The 26,626-nt window shown below is 49.8% G+C and overlaps 1 long non-coding RNA gene across 1 annotated transcript; it reads left to right on the forward strand.

Annotated features, from left to right (window-relative positions):
* The first annotated feature begins 5,866 nt into the window (after positions 1–5,866).
* Positions 5,867–26,252, forward strand: LOC147653041 (uncharacterized). The gene is made up of 3 exons (XR_015287029.1): positions 5,867–6,345; positions 14,561–14,743; positions 25,653–26,252. It is a non-coding gene; the product is annotated as an uncharacterized LOC147653041 (long non-coding RNA).
* Positions 26,253–26,626: the final 374 nt, after the last annotated feature.

The following is a 26,626-nucleotide window of genomic DNA, read 5'->3' on the forward strand; positions in this document are numbered from 1 at the left end:
TGGCTCCTAATTTTATTTTTAAACAAGTGACTGAATGAAAGGAGGGAGGGATCTCTCAGCCCCCTGAGTGCTGAACAGAAACCGGCGGTTCATCCGAATAGGAATTCCTTGTGGTGGTGTTCTCCATGCAGGAGACGTACTGCGAACGGGAAATGGGCAAGGGTGCAAACCCCGGCGGCTCAGGAATCGCAGAGATGCGCGGGTTTCGTGCCGTCCGAGCCCGGGCGGTGCCAGGCGCGGGCCCGGAGAGGGCCCGGAGGCAGGCGAGGGAGGCTGGGGAGCTTTGCTCGGAGTGATTATGTAGCAGGTAATTTTATGTCAAGAAAGAAAGAGCGAACAAGGCAAGGGATTTGCGGGGGTCTGGGGGGGGCGGGTGGGGGGGTGGTGCTGTAGGGACTGTGTAAGATTTACAATGAGCTACGGTGAACTTAATATTAACTTTGTGGTTCCTAAAACTCTCCTGGGTTGCACGTTTCCAGTACACTGCAGCGAGTATAATTATTTTAACCTTTTTTATCCAGCTGCAAACTGCAGCAGCCCAAGCTCCGGTTCTCTTTAGTATGTTCATTGCTTCCCCAACAGGATCTCTCTTCCTTTAAATACTTCGCCCTGCCTATAGAGTCCTTTGCAAGGGTCCCGGTGCCAGTCTGGTGACTTTTCTGCTCCCCAGTACCAGGGTGAGGTGCAGATTTCAGTGATGTGAAATGCACGGCATCCTTCTGTATTGTAGGTACACGGGGAAAAAAATTAAAGGTTTTCACTAAAGGAAGCTGATCTAGGTATTTTTGGTTCATTCCTGATTAAGGGCAAGGTTTTCCACCTTTTCCATAATAAAATTAAGGCTCGTATTTTAAACTTTTACATAAATCACATCAACTTAAACCAAGCTGGCTCTCTCTCCAGGTCCAGGGCTGCATACCTGCCGGCCTTCCCGTGCCACCGTGCCCAAGGAAGTGGTTCCCAACGAGACCCAGCAGTAAGCGTAGGTAGATGTGCAATTGCCCATAAAAAGATAAGGGAGCCCCTGCGCCGTTCCGCCGCCCCTGCTGACAGTGAGGAGGTTGCGGGGTTACAACAACCAGACAAAAGTGATGTGCCCTCCCTCCCGTCGGGTCAGGCAGCCCGGCTCTGCTCTCCGGCGTGGGTCTGTGTTTACAGACACTTGCCTCTGTTTATAATACTTGCAGAGAAGAATCTGCCCCCTTGTTTGCTTTTCCTTGCCTATTAGTTGCCCAGCTGATGAACTGGAGCTTCTCGCACTCTGCGTTCACTACTCAAATAATTTTATTTTTTTTTTGTAGCGGCACAGGGTAAAATAAAAGGGGTGAGGGGTGGCTGCGAATGCTGCGGTGGAGCACATCGTGGGCAGCCTCTCTGCAGACGCTGTGTCTTCCCTCGACCGAGTCACCGGGTCGCAATTCCTCCGGGGGATGCGCGGTAGGGCCCGCGGGCGGCTCCGATATCCAGTCTCCGGATAGCCTGTCCAATATTTCCCCATGAGTAATTTTCCGGTTTTGTAACGTCAGTTTATCAGAACCGAAAGCCCCCGTGAATCCGCTAAGGAGGATCTCTTTTAATTGCTCGCTAACGAGGATGTTGCTATTTTCTCAGGAGCAGCCATTCCCGCAGCTAAATCACAGGAGCCCTAGACAGACCGGAGCCGACAAAAATGTAGGTTTTGACGTTAAAAGCTAAATGGGGAAGCAGGAGGTAAATTGATGGTAGATGGGGATGTCAGTGCCCTGGCCTCAGCTCTCCGCCGGCGGAGCCAGGGCCTGATAACAGCAGAGCGCTGCGCCCCGCATCCTGCCCGCACCCGGAGGCATCGGCATCCCGTCCATCTGCCCTGGAATTCCTCGGGCCAAAACATTTTTGGGAGCTTTTACCGAGGTTAAAGGCACGTAAGAGTAGGGATAGCAGCCTTTCCCACTCTGCAACTTTTCTCTATGGGTGCAGGGAGGAAGAGAGAAGGGAGGGCAGGGCGGAGAGCAGCCGGGTCGCTGAAGCCCTGTCCCCTCAAATGGAGTCACGGATCCGTGTTTTGGGCTTGTAGCCTCCTTTCATGGCTAAGGGAGTGAGACCCCCGGCTCTCTCTCAAGAGAACACAGCATTTTAATTTTTTTTATCCCCTTGAAAAGGAAGAGCGACAAAACTCCCCCGGGTGACGTCCCGCCTCCCCTTCCCTCCCAAGGAGCGGCCCCTCGGTTCCCCGGGGTGCGGGCCCGGCCGCACGCCCGAAACAGCGAGGACCTCCCCAGCGGCTGCGTGTCCCCTGGGGGGCCCGAGGCAGACAGCAGAGCGGATTTTTAGAGCTAGTCCGGATTTTGGAAAGCCGGGACGCAGCGAGGGGGCGGCTCTGCGCTCCGCTGCTGGCAGCGAGCCTATCAGCCACTGGCAGTACTGAGTTCTGGGGGACTCTGCAGCATGCAGGACCTCGTTGCTATCGGATGTGCATGCCATGCCTGCACTCCTGCAAGCAAAAGAGATAAAAATGTGGCGGGGCCTTTTTTTCTTTGTTTTGCTTTTTTTTGTGGTCTGGGTTTTTTTTTTGGAGTTTTTTTGGGTTTATTAGTTGTTTTTTTTTTCACACATACTCCCCCTCTCCCGCGTGGTTCCCAGGAGCTCTTCTTTGCCCCAAAAGATTATTACAATAATTATTTCTCGTTTGATATCGTTGTCAAAGAGGTGCAGCGGGGCTTCTCGGCCAAGCCACAGACACCCCCAGAACAAGCGTCGGGCAATACGTGGGGTATAAACAGGACTGAGGGATGCCTGAGGATGAGGAGACAGCATGAACTTGAAAGATGGGAAAGGAGGTGGGGATAGAAGCTCAATAATAAAACCTCTAAGCAAAATATCCTCCTTTTGCGCTTGGAAACCTAACCTTAATCCTCCTTTTTCACACGTACTCGCCCAGCGACTCACAAATACCCCCAGAAGAAATCTCCAAGTAGCGATGGGAAGGAAACGCATTCCGCACGCCTACAGACATAATCCCCTCTGCTGTAACCAGGGGCTTATCAATGTTTTATATATTTTTAATTTGGGATTATTTTTTTTTTTCTGCGCGCCATGAAATATGTGCCTTTGCAAAGCGGTTCCGATCTTTTCTATTTCTAATTGGCCAATTACTGTTCAGCTGTTTCAGCTTGTCACCTACAATGGAGAGTAAAGCAGACTTGTTATCTGAATTATATATTCACATAAATTCTAGCAAAGCCGGGCGAGGCCAGCGGATTTCTGAGGTTCCCTGTGTCTCTCTCTTCCCCTTCCAAACCAGCGTGGTGTGTGTCTCTCTCTTCCTCGGTTTTCCCTCCCCCAACCCCATTTTCCTCTAGAAACACCATTGCTTTGATGATGCGATTTTAGAGCATTGATTACAAATTTATTCTCAGACACTATATAAGTCTTTATATCTGCTATTAGAGACATCTGGGAATGATTAGAGCCGTCCCTCCCCCGGCTCTGCTCCCTCTATCTTGCAGCGAGGAGCTAGAGACATGTTGACGTCAGATCAGACGGCTCGGAGCCATCCTGCTCTCCACTTGGGTGTAATCACGGCGACGCTTTCCAAGCCCCGGCCCGGCAGCGCCCGCCAGCTGGGATGCGGGTGCAGTGGCACTCCAGCCCCGGGGCTCCTCGGTACAGCCCGCTTTTGAACTCCGGAGGCTCCGGCTCTTCTGAGTTTGCCGCCGAGGTTGTTTGTTTATTCGTCTGTTTGGGACTTGGAGAAAGCAAAAGCGGTGCATTCCCCGGGCGGGGTTACTCCCCCCAGCCCCCGGCCCAGCGCTTGCTTTATCTCAGCCCCATTTCTCCCGGCGCATTCGCTCACAGCATTGTCTTCCAAAATAAATATCGAGCCAGGCAGATTTCCACCTTATGTCTTGGCAAGGAGAAATTAGCCAAACAGAGTGCGACGCTTACGTGCGGGCAGTCGCAGGCGCGCTGACACCCCGTTATCCAAAGTGGTAGTCGGGTTTCGAACGAGTCGGGAGAGATGGAGGCTGCTGGAAAACAAGACGATTCCCTACCCAAACGGCAGTGCTGCTGGCAAGGAGATGGCTTTGCACCTGCTATTAAATCGTAATGAGTCGCCTCTAATTGCGGGCTGACGGTAACGCTGAACAGCCAGCATGGAAGCCTTGGCTCAGCAGGACCCAAAACCACGTTTGATACGCTTATTTTGACAAACCTTTTACTTCACCGTTTTCTTTTTTTTTTTTTTATGTTTCGTATCACTCTATTTTTTCCCCCAAGGAGGTAAAAGAATAATAATTGAATAAATACAACTTAATCCTCCGCTGGCTGTTCGCAGTCTTGGACGGCTGACACTTGTCCAGCTGTACATTACAATCGGTGCTACTACCAGGAAGGAGGGGCGGGGGGGTGGATGAGAAAGCAGTTGATCTCGTCTCCAGAGGAAAAAGATAATGTTAGACAATTTATCCGAAGGATTAAATTCTCGCGGTAAAATACGCTTGCCAGGAAGAGGGAGAAAAGAAAAACAAAGCCCTGTGTGACCCTAAAAATAAATTAAAAAATACTTCAATTTCTTTGTTCCAGCGGAATAAAATAAAATAAACCCCCTAAGATACCGCAACGCTCCTCTGTGTCTATCTGTAATCTCGAAAGGAAAAGGAACATTTCCTTTCTGAATCAGTGCAAACGGTATGCTATGAGCTCGGCTTCCCACCACAGCCACCGACCCAGGGGGTCGGGCGGGAGAAGTGTATTTTTAAAAAGCTGTTAAAGTAAAGGGGGAAAAAAAATAAATAAAAGCTGCGAAATCAGCCCTAACAAAACAAAAACAAAAACAACCCAACAACAACGAAAAAAACCACAACAACAAAAAAACCCAAAGCCCAAACTAAACAAAAAAAAAAAAAAAAAAACCCACAAAAAAAAACACCCCAGCAAAATCCTATTTCTATTCTTCATGGAAGACGTGTGACTGGTGACGGCTCTGCGGCAGGGCTGGGGCTGGGGCCCCGGCAGCTGTCCCCGGGCAGTCAGTCCCTGTCCTGAGGCTGGAGCAGTCTCGCCGCGGCAGAGGCCGTGCGGATGCTGGCGGAGCCGGGCCGTGTGCTGCGGGCCCGCCTGGGAACAGCAGTGATGTGTTAGCGAAACAATGGAGATCAGCCGGCACGCATCTCGGAGCCCTTCGTTTGCCCTACCCGTGCAGGCTGTGCAAAGCAGAAACAAGCCCCTCCGTTGCCCAAAGGACGCGGGAGAAAAATGTACAATTCTATCTTAATGAATCGTTCCGCCGGTCCCGTCTACTGAGGAAACGTGGGGGTAATAGAGAGGCCGACTCTCCTATAGGGGTCTCTATTTGCATGCCGTATGTGCCTATAGGCTGCAACAGCTATAAGCGTATAATGAGCTTCTTAAAAAAGATAAATACGTGTTCAAATCCAGAGGAGTTTTCTAAAAGTGGCCTGAAAGACAATGAAACGTCCTGCCAGAAAATACAGGAGGCGGACGAGATTAAAAATAATAATATTAGCTCCCCACAAGCCTCTAGCCTTCGCAGAGGCGCTGGCAGCGCTGCCCGAGGGAGGACCCCGGCAGCTGGGGGGGCCCGGGGGTCGCTGGTGTCTGGAGCGGTCTGGCAGGAGCGAGCAGCAGCGCACTGCTCGGCCTTGACTGCCTCTCTCCCAAATCTGGTTTTCATAGAGCCGCGCAGTAATTACCTAAAGCCATAACTGTCTCTGAAATTATTCATTAAAGTCATTCCCGGGAATCTAGCGGCGCTAGAGCCTACATTTACAGCCTGTGCGCCCCCCGAGCGTGCCATCGTCTGTCGCCTTGCGGCCTCGGCGGCCGAGTGCTCAGCATCGCCGGGAGGAGGGGGAGACAGGATTGATCTCTCTCGCCTTCCCCTCGGTGTATTTGTTTGCGGGGGCTCAGGTTGCTTTCCCCCTTTTGGCAAAGGAGAGCGATGCAAGCCGGCAGATACCTTGGGAGCGAGGAGGGTATTTTGGGGAGTTGCAGTGTTGTGCGGAACATCATGTCTGTGCCCTGTGGTGCTGTCAGCGGTGACAGATCCCAGATGCAGTCGCTACTGTATGGCAGATTGAGTTTCTCAGCAGAAAACTCTCTCCCTCCCTCCCAAACGTCTTCAAAAACCTTCTCCAGATACTGCGGGTCACTTCGGCTCAAACGGGGAGAGAAAGGGGGGAAAAAAGGCTTTTCTTCTCTCCTCCCTCTCTCTTCCTCCCGCCGGATCTCTCTGGGGTGCGCGGGGGGCTGTGACCGGGCCCGTGTGCACCCGAGGCCCGAGGCGACCCCTCTCACCCTGGTCGTGCCGGGAGCCCGTCGCCGAGCACGGGGACCGTGGTCCAGGTAAGCGGGGGGCGGCGGGGAGCGGGGCCGGAGCCGGTCCCTCCTCCCCCGGTGGGATCTCGCTGCCTGAAAGGAGCTGCCCGAAGCTGGGTGGCTGAGGTGTTCCCTTGTTCCGGACGCGGGGATGGGGTGGGAATGGGGGGACAAGGCAAGACCTCTCGCAGTGCCCCGCCCGCCCAAAGCTCCCGGTCCGGCGGGACTCGGGCTCCCGGAGGGGGTAACGGAGCGGCGTGACTTCGGGGACTTTAAACGGGGGACCGGAGGAAGAGCGGGAGGAGTAGGGGAAGGCTGGCCGGCAGGGCTGGGAGCACAGCCGGCCGGCTTGCCAGGAGCCAGGAGGACGGGCCAAGAGAGAATCCGCAGGGGCCGGCAGCCGCTGTCCCGGTAAGCGGAGGAGGTCGGGCCACCCCCCAATCTTCCCTCCTCTTCGCTTTTTTCCACCTCTTCACGTAAATGCAAGAGGCTCGTGTTTTTAACAGCCCGGTCTCTCCGAGACATATAATGACTTTCAACATTCCTGTCCTCCCACCTCCATAAAATATTGATGCCCCCCGAGCCCCCAAATCAGAGGCCAATTGGCTGTGGCGTCTCCTGGAGTTCTTCTCCCCCTCCGTGCAAATGGGTCATGCTCCAGAGCTCGTTGTGCACCGTGGCTGTGTAGCCCTCTCCTCCCTGCCTTAGAGGAGCGATGCCCGTGCAATGTATGGCACCGGAGGGGGGACTCCCGTCCGCGGATGAGCCCTCAAAACACTTCTCAGGATGGCGGGGAAGGCCCTCTGCTCCCGATGGGCGATTTGGTGTGGCAGCCCTGGGGTCGGAGCACCCCTTGCCAAGCGCCTCGGACCTCATTCCCCCTGATTTCCCTCTGGGTGGGAGCAACCTCATTTTGTTCGTGCCTGATGGAAACGCTTTCAACTAACCCCGCTCTCGGTCTTTCCTTCCCCAAACGAATCGAAAGGCAATCGCACACCACCTCCCCCACTTTTCCTCTTGTCTTTTTTTTTTTAAAGGCAACTCTTGCCTTTAGCAGAAGTATAATTGTGACCCTGCCTGATCCACAGAGCCTCCTGTTGGGAGCAGTTAGCTGTGGTTGCATTAGGCCAAAGGACCTCCCAAGTGGCGGTGGCCTGGGTGTCATAGGAAGGGACTCTGCACATTGTCCATTCTTTCTCATCAAAGTCCCAGGCACCGTGGAGCCAACAGTTTGGTGAAGAAGGAAAATAGTAAATAAGTCTTTCCCCTCCCTTCCCAATCCAGCAACCTCGAGATCTTCCTGGGATGTGGAAAAGGGAACAAACTTTTTCATAACTTCTGCTCTACGGTGTGATTTACACTTCCGGCTGCTCTGTCAGAGTGGCAGTAATTTACAGCCTGATAAAAAAGACTTTAACAACAGCAGAACATGTTCAAGTGGTGGATTACTATGCAATTTTTTATTTTTTTTTTTATTTTTAAATAGGACACAGGCAAGAAATAAAAGTTCGGTTTCCTGCCTTTTTCCACCATGGCTGTTTGAAGAGTCAAATGGGTTGAAGTGTAGGCAAAAGAAAGAAAAGAAAAAAGGGAAAAAAGAAAAAAAAAAAAAAAGAAAAAAGATAGGAGCAGTCTGAAGAAAACAGACGTGAAGTAAATCCTGGGCTTTTGTTTAGATGTTGTATATTATACATCCACGTCTCTCCTATCTCTCTAAGGTTTTCGCTTAATGGATACTTCTACTATTGTGCTCTCTGGCCAAACCCTACTAGTCTTGCCCCAGGGATTGCTTTCATTTAGCCAAGTAGCTATTGTGTTTAAACAATTTCTTCCCTTTAATAATTCATTTCTTCTCCGGAGTCTAAAATCGAGTGGGTCTGGTAGCGTTTATGAAAGGGGAAGCATCTTTTATTCAGTTCTAAAACCGGGGTAATAGCGTTATCCCTTCTTGAGGAGCATCCAGCCAGACTTCTTCACCAGGGCAGGGCAGGACGGGTCTGGAAACTAATGTACAACATCCCTATCCTGGTAGGAACGATAAAGTTTAGTAAATTACAAATATGTGAATTTGGCAGACAGTTAGGGATGAAAATGATCAAACGATTTAAAAAAATAAAAAAAAAAAAAAAAAAGAAAAGGCAAGCAATGAATAAACCACATGTAGCAGTTGCCGCTTTCATGGCTTTGGTAATTATTTACACCTGAATCATAGTTTACTCCAGCCACGGTTTCAAAAGTAAACCTTTAAAGAATTTAATTATTTCCAGTTTTCTGCAATAGAGACGAAAAAAAAAAAAAAAAGGAAAAAACCCACGAAAAAAAAAGTAGGTTAGTGAGCAACTGCTGTCTCCCGAGCTCTCCTAAAAGGCTTTATGTGCATTTCCATCCCAAAGGCACAAGCAACCCTTCTGCGTCCCCTCCTCCCATCCATACAGGAGCGCCCACTGTCATCTGTGCATGTATTTATGGCCTAATGAGAGAGTCCTGAAGGTCACATGGGACGGTGCCGCTGCATTTATATATATATATATATATATATATATGTGTGTGTGTGTGTGTGTGTGTGTATGTGTATATATATGTATATATATGTATTATATATGTATGTATGTGTGCGTGTGTGTGCGTGTATGTGTATGTATATCTATATCTATAGATATGTGTATATCTGTATATATGTATATATATATATAATGTGTATATATATATATATGTGTGTGTATATATATACACACACACACTTATATTCATACATTTGCCTATGTGTATGTGTTCAGTCGAGGCACAGTGTTGAAGCACGTGTGGGTGAACTCCCTGGCTCCTTCCTTCAGCTCTGTAATAGCTCTGTTATTTTTACTAAACGATCAGGATGGCTCTACGTGACCCTTCGTCATTTAAAACCATTTTCTATCATTGCACGTGTGCCGGGGGGGGATGGATGGGGAGAGGGGAGGAATCGACAAGTCATTGAGAATAACCGGGAAAGCCTGTGATGTATAGCACGTTTTATCTTTATTTAGGCACACGTTCTCCTCGGGATGGCCTGAGTTTCCAGGCGCGACAAGGGCATGAAGCGCATCCATCCTCGGGGAGGTGCAGGCAGGCTTGGGGAGCTGCTGTGGCCGGGGGACGGCTGGGCTAGCGCAAGGGCAGGGAACCCTCTCGTTCCCCTGCTGCTGTTTCCTGCGTGTGAATTCCGCACTTTTGGGAGAAATTTCAAACAAAGAAAAATGAACAAAAGGCTGTTCTCCGTTGCCGGAGCTCCTCAGCAGCACTGGCTGGGGAGTGCGCGGTGGGCGCGGGCAGCAACCCAGGGGCTGGGACCCCCTGTCTCCGCCGAAGCCCCTCCTGCCATGGTACTGCGGTGAGCTGCCAGCTGCCAGCACTTTCTGTGTTTTACTGCTCCCCCTCCTTGAATCCACCGCACTTCCCGGGTCGGGGCTGCCTTGGCATCCTTCGGACAGCATCCTGGAGTGCACCGTATCCCGGGGCAGGGCTGGGATTTAAAGAGCTCTGAAGAAGGCAATTTGCTTTTAGGAAACCGGTTCTGGCTTTACTCTGGTGGGAGTCCCGGGGGTAAAAGGGAGGGACGCGTGGTTTGGAGCTCAGGCTCCTGCAGGCGGGGGTGTGTCCGTCCCCGGGCACGGCGGCCGGGCAGGGGGTGCCGGTGGGTCCCGGCGGGAGCTCCTCGGGCACACGGCACGCACGGGCGGCTGCGGGAGGAGCCGCTGGCCGGGCATCCCGGGGCTGCCCTCCTCCCAGCCCCTTCCCTCTGCCCGGGCATCCCGGGGCTGCCCTCCTCCCAGCCCCTTCCCTCTGCCCGGGCATCCCGGGGCTGCCCTCCTCCCAGCCCCTTCCCTCTGCCCGGGCATCCCGGGGCTGCCCTCCTCCCAGCCCCTTCCCTCTGCCCGGGCATCCCGGGGCTGCCCTCCTCCCAGCCCCTTCCCTCTGCCCTGCCCGAGTCTGCGCTCGCCCAGCGGGGGATGCTAAAGGAATGGAAAAATTATCTCCACACGCCGTTTTTAAACTTTCTGGAGCTTCCCCAGAACAAGCGGCATCCTCAAATCATTAGATCTGTGAGGGTTTTATACGCACTCCCTCTCCCAGAGTAACGCGCTGCTGGTGCATTAAGCAGTAGCTGTAGGAATATGTGGACATAAACATATATGTGGGGCATGGATTGAAAAGCTGTGCATCACCTTGGGCTAAGGGCTCACTCCTCAGGGGTTTTTTGGTCACTGACTCCTCCTCTGTAAAACAGCTGTTAGAAACTGTGTTCCCCGAAGAACAACGAGTTCGGGATGTTTTTTTTAAATTTTTTTTCCCCCCTGCTCTTGGCTGAAAGAAGGGAATATCGTGCTGGATACAGGGAGGCGAGAAGGGACAGTAACTAACTGAAACTCATTTTCTAGAGGTATGTCACCTCAAGTATGTGCTTCATCATACTTTTTTATTTATGATGGCCGATCATTTTAATACATGTCCAGTCATTTGCAATTACTCGCGAGTCTTTCTTATTTTTGAAAACAAAGGTATTTTTTCCTTGTCCAACCCTAAGAAGACGTACCCAAACATAAGATTAAAAACATACATCTTATTAAAGACGGGCGGCGCTGGTTCTCACTGCAGCATCTCATTAAAATCGACCAGAAAATAGAGATTGAAACATTATAAGATCATAGAATATATTTCGAATGTAAGATATATAATCATAGAAGGTGTTTAAAACGGTAACATAATTATTTTGGTTTTTTTTTTTCCTTTGGTTGTTGTTATTTTTTAAAGCAAAGTGGTCATTTTATGTAATGGTCTACACACACGTGTGTATATATATATATGTGTGTGTGTATGCATATATGTGTGTATATACATTTCCTTCTCCCCGAAGAGAGCTCTAACACCTCCAGCACCTGTTGCAAGCCACAAAAGAGAAGATCACACTGCGAATTCTTCCTGCGATTTTATTTATTTATTTACTAATGATAAGAACTCTTCTGGGACAAAACAGCTACTGGAAAACTTTACTAAGTAAACGTCCACCTTAAATATCTTCGAGGTTCAGTTAATTTTACGTTGGGATGAAAAACGTGCCTGTTCGATCCCGTATTTCCCAAGCAGGACACCTCCGAGGAGATCCCTGGCAACCTTTTCTCTATTTTATTAAATTCTATGGAAACTACATAATGAATATGCTTTTTATGTTGACTCGCTGAACCGCAGGGCGAAAAGCATGACAAAATTAAAAAAGCTTGCGGGGAGAGTCCGAAAAAGTGCCATGTTCTCCTTCGCCTGGTTGGGGGTTCTTTCCTGGGGCTGTCCGCACCCATTGCAGCGAGGGCGGCCCGGCGGGGCTGCCGTGGCACCAGGGGGTGCAGCAGCAGCCTGGGTACCCGCGGAGCCCCCGCACACCGGGCGGTGCCACCCCCACCGACCCCCAACCCCGCCAGAGGCACCCAGTGGAGGGGGTGAAGCCGCCCTAATTATTTTCCCCCTCCCAGATGTTGTCCTGGAATTTAAAGGGCTACACAGCTGGGGTGTGTTGTATCCTATCAATTCATAACAAGGAGGCATTTTGGGAAGGCTCGTCGGGATATTTATTTTAAAATGTGTGCTGAAAAGATATATGCTGGGGGAGGAGGGACAGGGTTGGGCGTCTCGAGTTTTGTTTCTAAGCCAACACGGCACAGTTCGAGCTGTGAACAAATGGTTTCCAGAGAATAGTTATTTTCTCTTTCTTTCCCCTGCAAGAAGTTTGTTTGAAGTTCCCGGAGTTTTTAATGTTAAATAATATTAATACCAAAATGAATACTTTGGAGCTTGTTGTTTTAATTCTGAAAAGCTGGTATGTGTGGGTTTCTTTCTTTCTTTCTTTCTTTCTTTCTTTCTTTCTTTCTTTCTTTCTTTCTCTTTCTTTCTTTCTTTCTTTCTTTCTTTCTTTCTTTCTTTCTTTCTTTCTTTCTTTCTTTCTTTCTTTCTTTCTTTCTTTCTTTCTTTCTTTTCTTTCTTTTCTTTCTTTTCTTTCTTTTCTTTCTTTTCTTTCTTTTCTTTCTTTTCTTTCTTTCTTTCTTTCTTTCTTTTCTTTCTTTTCTTTCTTTTCTTTCTTTTCTTTCTTTTCTTTCTCCTCCTCTCTTCCCTACGTTCTTGCTTTTCTTGTTTTCTTTCTTTCCCCCCTTTCTTGCTTTCTTCTAGATTTCCCTCTTTATCTCTCGCTTTCTCTCTGTCTTGTTCTGTTACCTTCTTCCTCTCTCTCTTTTCTTCTATCTCTCTTATTGCCTCCCCCCTCGATCGCGCTATTTTTTCCCCTTTTTTTTGGAAACTTCTTCTTTCAACCGGACTATGTTCGGGATATTGTTGCTAATAACTCAATAAATAAAGCAGCCTCCTGTTAGGACAATTTCCAAGCCGAAGCAACACTTCATGCGTTAAAATGCCCCTTGAGGAAAAACAAACAAAAAGAAAGAGACGAAAGCCTTTAAGAGCAGGATCGCTGTCCCTTGCGGAGGTGTGGGAGGGGCGCACCTCGCCCCCAGCCCCACTGCGGCGCAGCCCTCGGTGTCCCTGGCACCCCGATGAACGCCGCGGACACTTCTCCAGGGGAGGAGGGCTTGCAGGATCAGCCCTCAGCGTAAATCACCGGCAAACCCTCTGCAGGGCCGGGGGCACGGGGATGGGCAGCTCGGCAGGGCGCTGCGCTTCCCTCCGCCTCACTTTTCTTTCTTTCATCTCTGCCAGCGCGTTAAAACCATTGCCAAAATAGCGAGGGGTCACGTCAGCTCTTTGCGGAGGCTGAACCGCCTGATCACCTTCGACTCAGCCGGGCTGTCCCGGCGGCTCCTGCCACCCTGCCCCTCGCTGCTGCCCGGGAGCCTGGCAGCCGTGCAGCCGGGAGCCCCTCGCTGCTGCCCGGGAGCCTGGCAGCCGTGCAGCCGGGAGCCCCTCGCTGCTGCCCGGGAGCCTGGCAGCCGTGCAGCCGGGAGCCCTCGGTACCCCGGGCAGGCGTCGCCTAACGCGGGGCCAGCGTGAGAACAGCGCCGTCCGCTGCCTCTGGGCACATCCTTCTTTAGAAATGGAGAGGAAAACGAAGGAGCGTTGGTAGGGGGATCGTAGAGAGTCAGACTCTGAAGCCGGTTTGTTCCTCTGCAGATCCTGGGAGAGGTTTCATTCCGGCCGCGGGGAGCCGTCCCCAGGCGGGAGCGGAGCGGCTCCGCCTGCCCCGGGAGGGCCGGAGGAAGGGGGTGACAGCCGCGCTGGGAGAGCTCCCTCCCCGGCTAGAGAGAGCCCTGCGCCCTTCTAATCGCTTGCATGTGCCGCTCCGAGCAGCGGCAGATACCGTAACAACTCGCGTGTCGTAAATTACAGGGACCTCACCCTGGCAGGGGGATGCCGAGGAGGCGTCCGGTTTGTCTGCAGCTCTGGGAGGCACGGGAGGAACCGGCCTCGCTGCTTCCCTCACTTCCCTTTCCCTCTCTCCCCCTCAGCCGGCTCCTTCACGGAGGGTGATACCGCAATGACTCACTAGCACGTTTCGGTGCAAGGGAGACTTTTTGTCTCTCACCCCCACCCCTTCTTTTTTTTTTTTTTTTTTTTTTGAGTTGTTAACTCCAGTTTATGATCGAAATGTTACCCTCTGCGTTTTGTTTCGTTCTGGCTGCCATTGGTTGGCCTGGGTTTAATCAGAAGGAAAAAATGCTCGCCACAAATGTAGCTATTGTTTGGCTGGAGAGACGGGGGCCGGGCGAGGAAAGCAGGGAGAACGGGACACCGTGAATGATAGTGACGGTGGCACCAGCCACCTCACGGGGTCCCGGTCCTGTGCTCAGCCCTTCCGAAAACAGAGCTCCCTCTTCCCCCAAGCCGCCCGCAGCAGTGTGCAGGGGAGCCGGGGGCATGTTATCTCAGGAACATAATGCTAATAAATGTGCTCAGATGTTGGACATTCCCCTTGCCTGTTTTATAGGGTTTCGCTGGTGGTGCTTAATGGGCTGGGTCACCGGGACTGATGCTAGCAAGGTTATTAGGATTAAGTAACCTAATGAATCGTATGGCCATTAGCGGGCTTTGAAAGAAGGTAGTTTTCCCTGTAACCTGGTCTCCCGTCTCTTAACAGGGGCAATTATTTTTAACTGTCTCTCAATCACAGGTCGGAGGGGGGCTTTTTTTTTTTTTTTTTTTTTTTTTTTTTTTAGTTTATCTTATTTGTTTAAGACCTCTCTCTGATGCTTAGAAATTGATTTCTCCACAGAAGGAGCCTGTCATTTTATCCCGGGGTTTCTCGGAAACGCTGAGCGAGCCAGACGCTGGGTGCCTATCCCCTCCGCTGGCCAAGTGCATCACTGGGGACGCGGCTCCGCGAGTGCTAGAGGAGGATTTGTACTTATTTTTCCCAGAGAAGGGTTTTTCTTTCTGTGTCTTTTGCCTAAGCCAGGTAAGCGATGCGACGCTCGGTTCCCCTTCCAGCGGCTCGCCCCGCACCGCTCCCTCCCGGGGAGCCCTTGAAGGATCCTTCCTTCAATGGGGCTTCACCCCCCCGCATTCGGGCACCGCCGGCACCCGCGGGCCACCGAGCCGAGAAGGCCGGGCGGCGACAGAGGAAGGCCGGCAGCGCCGGAGCCTGCAGCTGCCTTCTCTCCCCGGGGCAGCCATGGTCAGGGCGAGCACACGTCATCAGTAGCTAGCTCTTGTCCATCTGCTGTCTTCTATGGCAAAGAGAAACCAACTATTATTATTATTATTATTATTATTATTATTATTAATAATAATAATAATAATAATAATAATAATATCATCCTCATTATCTTTATAATAATCATTATCATCATTATCCTCATCATTATTCTTATATTTTTGGCCCCAAGGTTAAAGATTATTTTTCCAACTTCGGTGTTTTCCTCCCTACCTCCCCCCCGAGAGAAGGTAGAGTTTGGGTGTGGACGCAGGTTACATATTACATTACATATCGTAATGTTTCTTCGGGGGGGGCGGGCCAGAGATGTGAATATCCGCTTTAATTAGAACAAGTGTTGACTGCTGGTTCAGTTTGATCAGGTCTGAAATATTTGCACCGTGATCATTTTCCGGACCTTTCAGACTTTTAAAAAAACCCAAAAAACCCAGATATACTGGAGAAAATTTTAGAAAGGGAGTAAAACCCGCCAAGAAGTTGTTGGGAGAAGAGTCCTTTATCCGGGCGCCTCTGGTGCCTGTGCCGCAGAGCCGCTTGCGGCGGGGCTGGGATGAAAGAGCGCAGGGGTGTGGGGCGGCGGCTGGGGGCACAGCAGGGCCCAGCCTCAGCTCCCGGAGCAAAAGGAGATGGGAAGACCTTGCCTGGCGAGGCCGGGTTCCCTTGTGAAGAGCTACTAGCCCCGAGCGGCATGTCCCGCGCCCAGCGACGTGGCGCTGGCAGGGTGACAGGGGTAGCGGGCTGGTGGCAAAACGCCATGCCGTGATTTCCACCCATAAAAGCTCACGGTCAAGCTGCGAGGGACACGGCACCTGCCGGGCTGTCTGGCTCCCAGCCGCCAGGAAGGGGCTGCTCCTCGGGGGGCCCCTGCGGCAGGAGCAGCGCAAGGTGGCCGCCAGTAGAGTAGAGGAAAGCTCCAGCCCGCCTGACTTGGAAAGAATCCACTTTCCCACAGCTTTTTCAATCCCCAATACTTTTCACACCCTGTTAGGAGTTAATACCGCCGAAACCGCTAAACGCTTCCATGCCTGAAGGTAGGGCCCGGCAGGGGCTGCGCCTGGCGGCCCCCGGCCCCGGGCAGGACGGGCCGCAGCACCGGCAGCGCCGCCAGCCCGCCGAAAGCGCTCGCTTCCCCGGTGGAAATTCCTCGGATGCTTCCTACTTAGGCTGCTTCGGGATAACTTTCTTTGAAAGGGCTTCGGCGGGCAAGGGAGGGGAAGGATTCCCCGGATACCTTTTGGGGAAGAGCGGGGCGATACTGCCGGAGCCGCTCCAGCTGCCTGGGTAATACTTCAGATGCCAGTCTCTCGGCGTGGAGAGCTGGCTGGGGTCAGCTATGCGGCCTGGGCTCTGCAACCAGCACCTCCGGACGGCAGGGAAGCCACATGGAGCCGGGGAGAGGCGGGGGGGAGGGTGGGAGTGTATCAAAGCCAGAATGGATCTTACCTGTAGCTAACGTTTTCTTGTTTGGTTGTTTTTGGATTTTTTTTTTTTTTTTTCTATGGGGGTTATTTTTCGGGTTTGGTTTAGCCTCACACCTTGCACCCGTCCCGGTGGCCGGTCCCGCCCCAGCCGGCGGGCGGTGTCCCCGAGGGGGGCGGAGGGCAGCAGCCGCTCCGCTGGCTCCGCTCCGGCCGTCGCTGAGCTCGCCCCAGCGCCTCCGCTCTCCCGCAGGGCCAAGGGCAGCGACAGGGCCTCTTTTTCCCTGAGCTCACAGGGACCGTGCGATAACCGACCGCGCCACGCAGGAAAGAGCCGATCGGGGGAACACTTCCCCTCCTATTTTCCCAGTGAAGTAATCGCTGGAAAATGCCGGCTGAGATTTCTTGCCACTCCTTTCCAAACCTGCCTACACCGTCCCCAGGAAAACCGCTCGGCTGGGCTCTCCCCAGCTCGCAGCAAGAGCACTTGTCTCTGAAAAGCACAAAATTCACCCAGAAAACCTAACTGCAATGTTCGGAGGTCAGGCCAGCTGTGCCCAGCCTTCCAAGCAGTGGGACATGTAGGCTGTCATTCAGAGCCTGAAGGGATTTGTTCGGCGTGTCTGTTTTCACAAAGCAAAAGGCTTGGCCCCGGCGTGAAGCGAGAGCATTTCTGGAGTCCAGAGTTGCCGTTCTCCCCTGCAGCCCTCCACGCACAGGGATGCGCCTCTTCTTTCACCCCTTAGCTCAAAATCAGCTTTCAATTTGTGGTAATGCCGGGGAAGGTTGGGACACCATGTCGGTGGGCACCACTTGTGCGGGATGTACCTTTGGCTAGATCGTCCCCAGCCCCCGGCGAACACTCTCAGCCGTGTGAGCTTAGCAGCATCCCTCATCTTGGCGTTTGCTGTCCGTTCAACCCCCTTAAAATCTTGTGGCGGGAGAGGGAAATCCATCGCTAAGGCGCCTTGGCGGGACACTCCGCAGCCCTGGTTAGGCTTTTTCCCTCACTATCGGAAAATGCCCTGCGGGCTGGCAGCGGAGGGTTCCGCACGGGGAGGAACTGCGGCTGCGGTGCCAGGACAGCTCCCGAGGCACAGGCTCGTTCCCAGGCGGGAATAGGAGGCTGATTCCCAGGCGGAGGACGCGATTTCCCCGGCTGTCCTGTCCCTGCCCGGGACACGCACAGCCCCCCTGGCAGGTCCTGGCCGGCTGGAGCCTCTCCCCGGCGTTCCTGGGACCGGCGGGGTCTCACCCGGCTTACATCCCTAGGGCTGTGCTCGCAAAGTGGCAGCTCTCCCACCTCTCCTTGCTTCCCCCCATCGCCCGCTGGTGTCCAGCTCCCGCTGCCTCCCCGTGTCCACCCAGCCCGATCCGAACAGCCCACGCCCTCGGCCCCCTCAGCAGGGCGGATGTCCGTAGAGGAGAGGGCCACCTCCTCCCTGAGTTCCTCAGGCCTCGGCAGGCCTCTAAATCCTGTCAGGGGCCTGCGCTGGCCTGTGCTACACAAGCCATGCAGACCCCTCGCCACTCAGGTGTAACTACCAAGGGTCTCTCTCCCGGCCTGCTGCTGGCCGGAGCCCTGGGATAGGTGCAAACCGCACCCATCCCGGCCATGAGTGCGTTTCATCTCGGCGGTACCATTTATTTAAATAGCGCATGGAGCGCCAAGCCGAGAGCTGGGAGGACCTTCAGGGAAAGGATGCTCTTTGCAGACGAGATTGAGAGCGTTGAGACCCGGGAACGACAGCGGGGGACACCTCAGCCAGGTGGCCGGGACGGGCCTTTCCAGCAGCTGTGCCCCGCGGGGAGCTGTCACCGCCTGCTGCCCGCGGCTGCCAGCTCCGTGCCTTACACGGGACAGCGGCTGCAGGGATGCAGGGATGCAGGGATGCAGGGATGCAGGGATACAGGGATACAGGGATGCAGGGATACAGGGATTCAGGGATGCAGGGATGCAGGGATACAGGGATTCAGGGATGCAGGGATACAGGGATACAGGGATACAGGGATACAGGGATGCAGGGATGCAGGGATACAAGGATGCAGGGATACAGGGATGCAGGGATGCAGGGATGCAGGGATGCAGGGATGCAGGGATGCAGGGATGCAGGGATACAAGGATACAGGGATGCAGGGATGCAGGGATGCAGGGATACAGGGATACAGGGATGCAGGGATGCAGGGATGCAGGGATGCAGGGATACAGGGATGCAGGGATGCAGGGATGCAGGGATGCAGGGATACAGGGATGCAGGGATACAGGGATGCAGGGATACAGGGATACAGGGATGCAGGGATACAAGGATACAGGGATGCAGGGATGCAGGGATACAGGCTCCCCGTGTGCCCGCACAGCCACCCCCACCCGCAGGGCACATTCTCTTTCCTGTTCCCCTTCCCGGGAGCAGTGTGCTGCCGCCCGCATTGCAGAGGTGCGGGAAGGATGGGAAGGAACCGAGCTCGTGTTTAAAGCCGAATATCACACCCACCTGAGCAGCAGCGGTGGGATCGAACGCATCCCCCTTCCCACCCCCTGCCCCAGGTGCTTCCCTGTGAGGCGTGGCTCCTCCCCGCGTGTGCGTACACGCACATATACGATTAATTAACGATTAATTATTACAGTCGAATATATATTAGGTTGTTTTAGTTACCTTTTTAAAGAATAGTGAGCTAGTCCCTTAATTTCCTTTCGTTTCATGCGCTTGCCGATCTACGAGCAAGCAACACAAGCTGAAGACTATCTAAATATACATTTTGCATATTAAAAATATAAAATCATACACAAATACACGATATATATGTTACCACATATCAACTTGTATGCATAAATGCAGGTGGGAACTTTACTGCGGTGCTCCGGCTTGCTGATAGGTCAGGATGGGACCCGCGCTGTGGTGTGATGGATAACAGTGTCCTTTGGATGAGGATCTCGCAGAAGGGTCTGCCAGGCTCCCCCTCCGGGGCTGAGCCCCCCTCTCCTGAGCCGGTGGGGAAGGGACAGGATTTCCCTGACACTGCCCCGTGCTCGGGAGAGGTGGGGCAGTGAGACACGAGTGTCTGCTGTGAGACACAGCGCGGTGTCACCTCCGGCGCCTCCCCACAGAAAGCCATTTATCAGCAGATGCAAGAGGTGCCTGGCGGTACGAGCAGACACCAAACCCAGCCTCAGGACCCAAGAAAAAATAAAGAATAAAAGTCCGAAGGAGAGAACTCCCAGCTGACAGTGGGCAAACAGGATGAGATCTCTCCTCGGTGCACCGCACAGAAGAGAGGTTGTTTTTCCTTCGAGTTCTTTTTTGTAAAACTTACGTGCTTTAAATTCGTTTCCAAAACTCGCCTGGCACAGTCTAGAGGTTTCAAAAAACTCCTTATATAAGAGCAGGCGTTTGCCGATTTTTTTTTTTTCTTTTCTCTTTTAAGTGTACGTTGTAGACAAAAATAATGGGTAAACGCATACGTCCACCCTCCTTTTAATAATCTTCTGTGAAGTCACCGTGTAACACATCAGAACAATGATTTTAGACCTGACTCATTCACTTAGTTAAAAGAAAGGACAAAAATAATGAGGAGGGGAGAGGGAGAGGGAGAGGGAGAGGGAGAGGGAGAGGGAGAGGGAGAGGGAGAGGGAGAGGGAGAGGGAGAGGGAGAGGGAGAGGGAGAGGGAGAGGGAGAGGGAGAGGGAGAGGGAGAGGGAGAGGGAGAGGGAGAGGGAGAGGGAGAGGGAGAGGGAGAGGGAGAGGGAGAGGAGGCCCCCCCACCATTTTTATTATTAATGTTTCCCCATCGGTGTCTTGCATGGGGAGCCGAGGGAGGACGCAGAGCAGGGCAGAGGGAGCTGCCGAGCCCCTGCAGCCAGGGAAGCCCAGAGCTGTTGCCTTCCCGCAGGAAGGTGGGGATTGCTTTTCAGGCCAGGTACGAGCAGGTACAAGGCGGGCAGAGGCCAGGCGAGCTCCTCGCCGGGCACTGCTGCTCCCCTGACCTGCGTCTACAGGGAAGGCAGCAATTTGAGACAGTCTTTCACTCGGGAAGGAAATAACCTCATTTGCAGCGACAGAACAAACTCCTAGTCATTAGCAAGGAAAAAAAAAAAAATTACAAAAAAATTACAAAAAAAGAAGAAAGAAAAAAGAAAAATTAAAAAATACTAAAAATAAAGAAGAATTTAAAAGGGAAATAAAAATAAAAGATTAAAAAAAAAAAGGAGTCAGTAAAAGGGTAACAAAAATAAAAATGGAAGGGAAAAGCGTCAAAGGCTGCCTTGTGTGCTGGGAACAGGTTGGATCCTCACCTGGGGCTGTACGGTGTCATCTGTCACTGCGGTGGGTGTGTGGGGCTGGCACGCCCCATCCCGGGATGAGGATCTGGCCTCACGCCTTCCCACCAGCCAAAGCCGACATCAAAGGGCACGCGATAGACAATGTGGAGCGCACATGGGAGGCTCGCAAGACTTTTCTGTCAAAACGAGTTTCCTGGCGTTATTCTGCCCTATCAGACCTGGCTCCCCAGCACCCTCACGGGACCATAAAGAAGCAGCAGGGACCTATAGAGATGAGCTGTGAATACATACGGCATTCATGCAGCTTCTCAAAGTGGGCCTGGGGAGCTGCCAGTCTCCTTTTTTTTCCCTCCATGGGGATACAGTGACTTGCAGCAAATTAGTAGCCATTGTCATTCAGGGTGGTTTTAATTATCTTTTTGGGCCTCTACAGATTTAACTCGTCTCCTGCTACTTTCTTGTACAAATTAGGTGTCAATCCAAAGTCCACTTCCAAACTCATCCCTTGCAATCAGTATCTGATTTTCTCTGCATCTACATCCCCCCAGCCGACATCTAATTCAGCCAAACACAGCAAATATCTCTACCTCAAGTCCAAGAATCTGACGGATACTCCTTTACCCCTGCTGAATGACCACATGTGACCTGTCCTGTGATCTGCCAAAGTCTGGAGTACTCTGACATCGGTAGTAATGGGGAATGGAGAAGGATTTTATGGCTTTGGACTGTTGGAAAGCAGAGCGGAGATGGTAAATAGAATTAAGACCATTCGGTTCTGCATACAGATTAAAAAAGTTATTATAAACATTTTAGGTAACAATTTAAAGTTCTGATTTAGGAGGAAACTGGGGATATGCAACACATTTTAATGACTATTTGTTTCTATATATTTTTTAAATTTTTTTATTCATTCACACCCTGTTATATTGAGAGGTTACAAAAACAAAAAGCAGTCTGTTTGCGAGCTTCAATTAACATACTGCAGTACACTACAATAAATGCTAAATATGTGTATGTGTACTCATTTTTCATGGCCATAACAAATCTAGAGTAAATCTTTAAGTTTTTGCAGAGATTCCAAGACACAGCATTTAGAAGGAGTCACTGCAATCCTTCATACCGTCTACACCTAGGAAGCTCCTATTACTTAACTGGGACACAAGCCCAGCTCACAAACAGAACAACACTGGGGATTGGGTGGAAATCTGGTGTTTAAATTTAGACTATCTTTTTTATATCATCATGTCTTTACCAAGTAACTCCCCCAGCACCAGGGAAGCCACTAAGATGCCTGAAGTTCTGCTCCACACATGCGCTGAAGCCTTTTGGTCTTGACAGGGCTAAGCGCGTATCTCACACCTAATCCCATCAGGATTTGCAGACAAAGCACATCTCCTCCCCAAGGAGCCTGTTCTGGCAGTGCACATGTAATCCATGCTCACACAAACAGGGGTCTGCACGAAATACTGTGGCACCAGCAGCCCCATTTCTCAGAGCAGGTTGTTAGGCATGCTAGGCATCGAAGGAGCTGGCAATGTCCATCTTCTTCATCTCTCTGCTTTAGGGAATTCACAGCCACATTTCCCACAACTGTGGTGTGTAGCTTACATAATATCAGACATCTAAAGGACAGGGATAAGAAATAGTTTTCTTTCTCTTGATGCTGCACTAATCTCCATATAATGATTGATCATTCAGTCCCTCTTCCCTTCTCCTGTGGCAACACCAGAACGGCTTCTACCCAGACATCAGTATACTGTCACACAGAATGAGAAGTTTAACCCTCCTAAGGAACTGAATAAGTTCCCCAGAGCCTCATATCTATATATAAGAAAAGTATTTTTCAGTTTCTGATTAAAAATATTTACTTTCCACCCCCCTCAATGCAAGAAAAGATTAAAAGCCACTGAGCTGGGCAGACATTCCTGACAGACCTAGGCAATGCTGAGATGCTTTCAGGAAAGTGATGGAAAGATTTGTTCCCAAGGGAAAAAAGGAGGAAAGGTTTTTAAGCCTTTGATATGTCAGTCTTAAGCAGTCAATGTTTTGGAAAAGATCCAAACTTGACTGCTTTCTTTGAGTTGCATAAAGTGGTGATGGACTTTTTGGTCCTGGGTAAGGACAGTGCATAGCTGTGCCCATGTGTCTGGAAGCCCATGTTCTCAAAAGCAGCAGAGCAGGATTCCTCTTATGGAGGCATTGCTGGCATGAGCTAACTGCAGCTGGAGTCCCCAGGGAGTGCACACACGTCAGACACCTGTCCTCAGGGGCAAATCCTGCAGGCTCTGTGCAGCCATCTCCTCTGCCACCCACAGATGTTGCCATGTCCTCGCCGTGGCTCCTCATTCTCCCTAGATTCCTTCTTCAGGGCTCATGTTGCCCTTAACATTTGAAAAGAAGTCCTTGTAATTTGGTCTGGCCTCATGTACAGTCTTTGTGGAGCCAGGACAAACTCAGCACAGGTGATGGGGCCTTTGAATGTGCACCTGCATTGCTTAGGATGAAGGAACTCGAAGCCCCAAACCCACTCACCTACTATCTGCTGAGGCTGCTTGAATAGGGAGTAGAGCATACAGTCCAAAAAGCACAACTTTTGAGACCTTTGAACCAAACAAATTGAAACCAAATCTTCCTTCTGAACCAAATCCTTCCTCCTGTCACTAGAGCCTGTCAAAGACATTTATTCCAATAAATAGTTTAAGAACTCAGGCTTGGTGCTAAAACAGAAAACCTAGCACCTTATACTGGCAATCAAAACTAGAATTCACACAGCTGATAATAAGGGGAGGTTTTGGGAAGTACAAGATCTGGTAAGGAAGGGAAGTGGGAGAAGTATGGTTCATGTGCCCAAAGCCTTAATCACCCCCTACCCCACCCCAATAAAAATAACCACATAATTTATAATCATTCATAGCAGTTGGAATTGTCCTGACTTTTAAAAGACTTTTTTCATTAGACAACCCTTTATTCCTTGCAAAGCATATTATTGATCTTAATATGCAGAAAATGCCATAGCTAGCAACTCAGAATGTCAGTGCCATTTTTGCTAAACAATGAGAATTGATGAGGTTTGGCAAGACATTAAAATATTTAACACTATAACTTTGAGAAGTCTTTTATGTGTTTGTACTAACAGGAAAATCTTTTAACAGGAAAAATGTTTTTCTCTTCTCCACTAAAAACTCCAGTGAGGGCTGATTCTGTTTGCATTAAACCCAATGGGAGGCTTGTTACTGACTTCAAAGTCAGTTCCAAGAGGAATTCCAATTTGGAGAATCATGAGAAACAAAAAAATCATAGACTTTAAGTTATGTGACTAGTGCCATTTAAATTAGAAGTTAATTATGTGCCCTAACACTTCAGAGCGTCTGGGGACAGCACATTTGGTCTAGCCCAGAAAAATTACACACTTACCAGCCTGAATATAGTGGATATGCCAACTCTTACAGCATCATCACACCTGAGGCATGGGACTGGGACCAGGTTTGGTGACCAGGGAAGTCACAGGCCTGTGTCACTCATTGCTGAGAGTCTACATTTGCAACACATTTTTCTTTTTAGATAACATTTTAACTTCCTAGATATTTTTTCCTATACAAACCTGGTTTGCACAGTTCTGGTAGCTTGGCTGATTTGCTGTCTTCACAGCTTTATGTATAGAATGCAGAATTTGGGTGAAGTGGTAGAGGAGGCATCAGGGTCTTTGTATTTAAGATGAAGTAGCAGAATTATTTAGGCTAACTAGTCAGTCTAAATGAAAATTGTGATGAAAAGGAGATTGTAAACTTCATGCCTATCTTTATCTTTCAGTACCAAGCTTGTGTGTGGGTATTCTGATCTTGAGCATTATAATTGTTATTTCCTGCATTTTTTTTAAAAGTTCTATGGACAAAGCTCAGGATCCTGTTGAGGCCTCTTGTACATTTAAAAAAGGGTGATATACTTAATTTTCACTATGGAGCTTGTCACCAAGTTTTCCTGAGGTGGGAAATTAAATTATAAGCATCAAGTTTTTGCAAAGATCAGAATTGTTTTTGCTCATTTGCAATCTTTCCTTTAGCCCCAGAAGACAACACCTCTCGTAAATGCCATTAGGAAAAGGACAAAATGTAAAATTGGTATCCTGTAATCATATTTATTCCTATAGACAACAAGCTAAAATGCTGGGATCTTTTAATAGCTTTTTCCATATTGGACTCTTTGTTTGGATGTGGTTTTCCTGATGTATCCTAGTAACGTGTTTAGTTAATTTATATTGTGTGTATGTGTAGACAGATATACACACATCCATATGTATGCACACACATAGTCCTCATTAAGTAAGTGTTAAACCTCCCACAGCAGAGCTGGGTTTGGAGGGCAGTAGGGCTGAAAACTGCGAGTCTGCTCCCTCTGCAGAGGGGTACCACAGACACCGCTCCAGGGAGGCACTCACAGCCCCCGCAGGGATCTGGAGCCCCTGTGCCTCTGCTCTGAAACCTGCTCTGGCTTGTGCACCCAGGCAGGACTGAAATCCTAACTTCTCACAGGGAGCAGAGCTCCATGCTTACAAGCTCTCCTGGGAGGGTGGGTGCATCATCCCCCTACGTCTCACTTGCACGTGCAGAGACTGGAGCGCTCAGCCAGCCCCTTGGTAGCTGAGGGATTCTTGTGCTTACACTGGTGGTGTGAGCACTCCATCCTTATATTGTCAGAGTATCTGAGCTGTTGCAAGACAAACTCCAAATGCAGAAACATTTGGCAGATGATAAAGAAAAGAGGGATTCCATATATTGCACAGTAAAACACAAATATAACCTATTTATCTGGTGTTAGAAGACTCATTCTTCAAGGATTCGTGGCCATATCTGCCTTTACTAAAAGAAGCAAGTACTGGTTCCAAGGATTACAATATGTACTCTTGGAAAAGCCACACACTCCTTCTTCTCTTTCTTTTTCTTTTTTTTTGTTTCAGGCCCACAAGTGGATCAAACCAGTCCTGCACTGTTGTACTCAGTCTATAATAAAACTCCCTTTTGAGGAAGATTCTGCAGACTTAAGGACCGAGGAGTTAGGACTGGGAGCTAAGGAAAGGACGCGAGTAACTTCCTTCATAGCCGGTTTTAAAAAGCCAGCTGCTTTCTACAGTCAAGTCAAAACTAAGGGAGATGGTCTGAGGTTAAGAAATATGCAGGATAATTGTCACACCAAATGTGAAAAATGAGAAATTATTTTAACATGTTGTAACTCGTCATAAAAATATATGTTCCTTCCCATCCTTAAAAGAAGACTTTATAAACTCTACTGTCTTTGATTTTTTAAAGCAATTTTATATTGATTTTTTAATTCACATGTTCTTAAGAAAGCATAATGAAACACTTGATGTTTCTATTATCTTGATTAGTGCTTCATTATATAAGGATTTGGTTATTGAAACATACACTAAATATTGCACTGTAAATTGTGTTGTGACTTATTCAATACCTTTTGGAATTAATAGTAAAAATTCAAGGTTGCAAAAATGGTATTTAATTTTTAATTTTATTTAGTTTAATAAAAAACTCACTTGACTGCACATTGTTTTATTTTCTCATTTATTGTGTATATATTTGAAGAAAAATATCTGTGTCTGTTGCATATCATCTATCTAACACAAGAAACTGCTGCTGTTCTTAATAAGTTACTGGGAAAAATAAACCAGTTTGCACTTTGATTTCTATCACTCCTAGTGAGTGATTCTTCTGGAATAAACATAGCTCTAACACATGTAAACAACACAGGAAATTAATAACAAAATTCTTTGGATTTCTTTCAGATGCCACATACTTCATGTAAATATATGTGGCTTTCAATTTCAATGATTTTCCAGTAAGTAATAAAATTTGTTCATTAAGCATTCTCTTAAACTAAACATTTATTACTTTATAAGTGTTATTTCAACTAAATCAA

The sequence above is a fragment of the Cyanistes caeruleus genome, chromosome 5, assembly GCF_971803275.1.
Source record: "Cyanistes caeruleus chromosome 5, bCyaCae1.hap1.1, whole genome shotgun sequence".
NCBI lineage: Eukaryota > Metazoa > Chordata > Aves > Passeriformes > Paridae > Cyanistes > Cyanistes caeruleus.